We start from the raw sequence: 5,946 nt of genomic DNA on the forward strand, positions 1-5,946 counted from the left end.
TTGCTCTTGTTGCCCAGGCTGGAGTGCAATGACGCGATTATGGTTCACTGTAACCTCCGCCTCCTGGGTTCAAGTGATCCTCCTGTCTCAGCCTCCCGAGTAGCTGGGATTACAGGCACTCACCACCACGCCTGGCTAATTGTTTGTATTTTTAGTGGAGACGGGGTTTCACCATGTCGGCCAGGTTGGTCTCAAACTTCTGACCTCTGGTGATCCACCCACCTTGGACTCCCAAAGTGCAGGGATCACAGTGGTGAGCCACCGTGCCCGGTCCCCTGGGAGTAGATTTCATCTCAGGAAGCCAATTTTGGCCAAGCTCAGTGGCTCATGTCTGTAATTCCGGCACTTTGGGAGACTCAGGCGGGAGAACTGCTTGGGAGTTTGAGAGTAGCCTGGGCAACATAGTGAGACCCTGTCTATGAAAAATAAGAATTAGCCAGGAATGATGGTGGTGTGCCTATAGTCCCAGCTACTTGGGAAGCTAAGGCAGGAGAATCACTTGAACCCAGGAGGTCAAGGCTGTAGGGAGCCATAGTCACACCACTGCACTCCAGCTTGAGTGACAGAGTAAGATCCTATTTTTTTTAAAAAAAGCCTTGCTTTGCTTATTCCATAAGAAGCAACTCCTCATCTATACAGTTTTTGTCTTTAGTTTTGTTTTGAGACAGGGGTCTTGCTCTGTCACCCAGGCTGGAGTGCAGTGACACCGTCTCGGCTCACTGCAACCTCTGCCTCCCAGGTTCAAGCGATTCTCCTGCCTCAGTCTCTTGAATAGCTGGGACTACAGGCGCATGCCACCACACCTGGGTAATTTTTTATAATTGCGGTAGAGATGGGATTTTGCCATGTTGGCCAGGCTGTTCTCAAACTCTTGACCTCAAGTGATCCACCCACCTTGTCCTCCCAAAGTGCTAGGATTACGGTGTGAGCCACCGTGCCCGGCCCTCCATACAGTTTGCTGATGAGATTGCAGCAATTCAGTCACATCTTCAGGCTCCACGTCTAATTCTAGTTCTCTTGCTATTTCCACCACATCAGCAATTACTTCCTCCACGGAAGTCTTGAACCTCTCAAAGTCATCCATGAGGGTTCTACTACTTCCAAAATCCTGTTGCTCTTGATATTTTGACCTCCTCCATGAACACAAATATTCTTAATGGAATCTAGAATGGTTAATCCTTTCCAGAAGGTTTTCAATTTACTTTTCCCAGATCCATCAGCGGAATCAGTATCCGTGGCAGCTATAGCCTACAAAATGTATTTCTCAAGTAAGACTTGAAAGTCAAAATGACTCTTTCATGGCTGGGCACCGTGGCTCACGCCTATAATCCTAAGCACTTTGGGAGGCCGAGATGGGCAGATCGCTTCAGCTCATTGGGCTCAAGACCAACCTGGGCAACATGGTGAAACCCTGTCTCTACAAAACAATACAAAAATTAGCCAGGTCGGGTGTGGTGGTGGTGTACCTGCAGTCCCAGCTACTTGGGAAGCTAAGGGAGGAGGATCACTTGAACCCAGGAGGTCAGCTGTACCACTGCACTCCAGACTGGGTGACACAGTGAGACCATTTCAAAGAAAGAAAGAAAGAGAGAAAGAAAAGAAAAAAAGAAAGAAGAAAGAAAGAAAGAAAAAGAAAGAAAGAAAGAAAGAAAGAAAGAAGGAAAGAAAGAAAGAAGAAAGAAAGAAAGAAAGAAAAGCTGGATATGGTGGCTCACGCCTGTAATCCCAGCACTTTGGGAGCCTGAAGTGAGTGGATCGCCTGATGTCAGGAGTTCGAGATCGGCCTCACCAATGTGGTGAAGCCCTATCTCTACTAAAAATAAAAAATCAGCTGGGCATGAGAGTGCTCACAGATAATCCCAGCTACTTGGAAGGTTGAGGCAGGAGAATTGCTTGAACCCAGGAGGCAGAGGTTGCAGTGGGCTGAGCTCACGCTATCGCAATCCAGCCTGGGCAAAAAGAGCGAAACTCCATCTAAAAAAAAAAAAAATCTCAGGTTGTCCTTTGAAGCTTTGAAGTCAGGCACTGACTTCTCTTTAGCTATGCTAGACGGCATCTTTTCCCTCTATGAGGCTGTTTTGTCTACGTGGAGAATCTGCCGTTTAGTGTAGCTACCTTCATCAGTGATCTTAGCTAGATGCTCCGGGTGACCGCTGCGGCTTCCACATCAGCATTTGCTGTTCCGCCGAGAGCGTTTATGCCATGGAGACGGCTTCTTTCCTTAAACCTCATGAATCAGTTTCTGCGAGTTTCAGAGTTCTCTTCGGCAGCGTCCACACCTCTCTCAGCCTCATAGAATTGAAGAGTTATTGTAGGATCTTGCTGTGGATTAGGCTTTAGTTTAAGGGAATGTTGTGGCTGGTTTGATCTCTCTACACCACTCAAACTTTTTCCGTATCGGCAATAAGCCTGCTTTGCTTTCTTATCATCTGTGTGCTCACCAGAACAGGACTTTTAATTCCCTTCACTGACTTTCCCTTTGCATTGCAGCTTGGCTGGTGCAGGAGGCCTCACTTCCAGTTGATCCTGGCTTTCAGCAGGACTTCCTCACTAAGCTTCATCGTCTCTAGCTTTTGATTTAAAATGAGAGTTGTGGGACTCTTCACTTGGACACTTAGAGGCCGTGGTAGAGTTACTAATTGGCCTAATTTTCATATTGTTGTATCTCAGAGAGTACGGAAACCGGAGGAGAGAGAGAGAAACGTCGGGCAGGGGGCTAACAGCCAGTTAGCGGGGCAGCCAGAACACCCACAACATTGATTGTTGACATCTTATATGGACGCAGCTGGTGGCGTGCCAAAACAATTGCAATAGTGACATCAAAGATCACTCAGCGGTGGCTCACGCCTGTAATCCAAGCACTTTGGAGGCCAAGGCGGGCGGATCACCTGAGGTCGGGAGTTCAAGACCAGCCTGACCAACATGGTGAAACCCCATCTTTAAAAAAAAAATCACTTATCACAGGTCACCATAACAAATAGAATAATAATGAAGAGGTGTGAAATACTGCAGGAATTACCAAAAGGTAACACAAAGTGAGCACATGTTGTTGGAATGGCATGTGATTGCTCAACCTCCACCTTCTGGGTTCAAGTGATTCTCCTGCCTCAGCCTCCCTAGCGGCTGGGATTACAGGCATGCATCACCACACCCAGCTAATTTTTTCATATTTTTAGTATCAGTAGACTTGTTCAATGCCAGGTTGCCACACGCCTTCAAATCATAAACATGCACTATCTGGGAATTGCAATAAAGTCAAATGAAACAAAGCCTCCCTGTGTATACAGATCTACTGGGAAAAGATGGGGAGGGCACACACAACTGCTTACAGGAGTTTCCTCTGGAGATCAGAGGGGGATTCACGCAGGGTCTCACCCTCTCCCCCAGGCTGCAGTGCAGTGGCATGAACATAGCCCACTGCAGCCTCCAACTCCTGGCCTCAAGCGATCCTCCTGCCTCGGCCACCCAAAGTGCTCAGATTACAGATGTGAGCCCAACTAATTTTTTAAACTTTTTGTAGAGATGGGGTCTCACTGTGTTGGCTGCAATAGGGCTTTTGTTTTTGCCCCTTCTTGCGACTCACCTTGGACCCTCGTTGCAGGGAGGAGCAGACACTCACCATACAAATTAGCCAATGTATCTTGGAGAGTTTTGACTTCTTTAATAAGAATAAAACCAAATATTACTGGTATAAATTAATAAACACAAAGTATCCAGAATTGATATTAATTTTTATTAAAATAAGAGATATATTTATAGAAGGACAAAGGAAACCCAAAATTCAAATATCGGTCTTAGTTGCCATAATCATACATTACCGGCCGGGAGCGGTGGCTCGCACCTAGAATCCCAGCACTTTGGGAGTTCGAGACCAGCCTGACAACATGGAAAAAAATGGGAAAGGCACATACAACTGCCCTTCCCAGTTGTAGGGAGACGATGGAGAAACCCTGTCTCTACTAGAAAATACAAAATTAGCTGGGTGTGGTGGTGCATGCCTGTAATCCCAGCTACTCGGGAGGCTGAGGCATGAGAATCGCTTGAGCCTGGAAGGCAGATATTGCGCCATTGCACACCAGCCTGGGCAACAAGAGCAAAACCCTGTTTCAAAAAAAAAATCATACATTACTGTATCTATGATAGAGAGAAGTATCTATCATAGATACAGTATTTCAAACCCTAGAGTTTGAAATTATCCAGTCCAAAATATTTGTTGTGCTGATAAGGAATTTAGTGCCAGAAGGTACAGTGACCCCAGGCCACAAAATCACGGCCAGTGATGCCAGGAGCACTGGCCAGGTCTCGGAGCCCAGGCCAACACTTATTCCAATGTTTTAGAAACTATCTTTCCTAAAAAGCAGCATGTTCCAACCAAATACTAACTATCCTGCCCTTGGTGAACTTCAGTGATCAGAGAAGATTTGCTAATTTTTTTTTTTTTTTTTTTTTTGAGATGGAGTTTCGCTCTTGTTGCACAGGCTGGAGTGCAGCAATGAGATCTTGGCTCACTGCAACATCTGCTCCTGGGTTCAAGCAATTCTCCTGCCTCAGCCTTCCGAGTAGCCGGGATTACGGGTATGCACCACCATGCCCAGCTAATTTTTGCTTTATTAGTAAAGACGGGGTTTCACCATGTTGGCCAGGCTGATCTCGAACTCCTGACCTCAGGTGATCCTCCCTCGGCTTCCCAAGTAGCTAGAACTATAGGCATGCACTACCATGCCTGGCTCAGTTTTTCTATTTTTTGTAGAGATGAGGGTTAGAAATAAGGGTCTCACTATGTTGTCCAGGCTGGTCTCAAATTCATGCACTCAAGTAATCTGCCAGCTTTGGCCTTCCAAAGTGCTGGAATTACAGGCGTGAGACACCAGCATGAGCTCTCTGTTTAGTATTAAACCAACAATATTAAACTAGTTTTATTTACCAAAGATTTACCCAAGTCATACGAATTCAAAAGCATTTGTATTCATTTCTACGCTTTCAAGAGCTTACATACAGACAGATGGAAGGATCTACAGTTTTCATTAAGGTCTTTCTTTTTCTTTTTTCTTTTTAGACAGAATCTCCCTCTGTCAACCAAGCTGGAGTGCAGTGGTGCCATCTCGGCTCGCTGCAACCTCCACCTCCGGGGTTCAAGCGATTCTCCTGCCTTAGCCTTCCTAGTAGCTGGGATTACAGGCATGTGCCACCATACCCAGCTAATTTTTTCATATTTTTAGTAGATATGGGGTTTCAGCATGTTGGCCAGACTGGTCTTGAGCTCCTGACTTCAGGTGATCCGCCCGCCTCTGCCTTCTGAAGTGCTGGGATTACAGGCGTGAGCCACTGCGCTCAGCCTTTTTAAAAATGTTTATGACAGTGTTTCTGTGGAAACATCAAAGTTTCTTATTTGCCTGTTTCCAAATAGTACCCCCTGCCTGCAGACTACCAATCTTTCAATTGCCTGTCCTACTTTTCTGTCAAATGATTGGTCTCCAGAGGTCTCGTTTCTTCACCACCTTACTGCTTTACTCACTCTAGCAGGGCTGAATCAAAGACCCTTGCTCCATTTTAATCCTTGAGTGACCTGCCTGATGATCGCCCTAAGTAATTTCAGATTAGAGTTTTCATGGTCATCTTTTCCTTCTGGTTTTAAACATTTCTCCAAATTGGGATAAATAGAGCAGGCTGGTTTGTGGCTCTGTAATGTTGGGGAGCTGGCAGGAGGTCCCTCTTGGCATGCACAATATTTGGTAGATGAGACCTTGCTTTTAACCTCAATCAATGTCTGTTTTATTTAGTGCCCCCCCCCCCATTTTTTTTCTTTTGAGACAGGGAAGGCAGTGGCATGATTAGGGTTTAGTGCAGCCTCGGCCTCCTGGGTTCAGGTGATCCTCTGACCTCGGTCCCCAGAATAGCTGGGACTACAGGCGCGCACCACCACGCCCAACTTTTTTTTTTTTTTTT

Source organism: Cebus imitator, unplaced genomic scaffold, assembly GCF_001604975.1.
Source record: "Cebus imitator isolate Cc_AM_T3 unplaced genomic scaffold, Cebus_imitator-1.0 Scaffold207, whole genome shotgun sequence".
NCBI lineage: Eukaryota > Metazoa > Chordata > Mammalia > Primates > Cebidae > Cebus > Cebus imitator.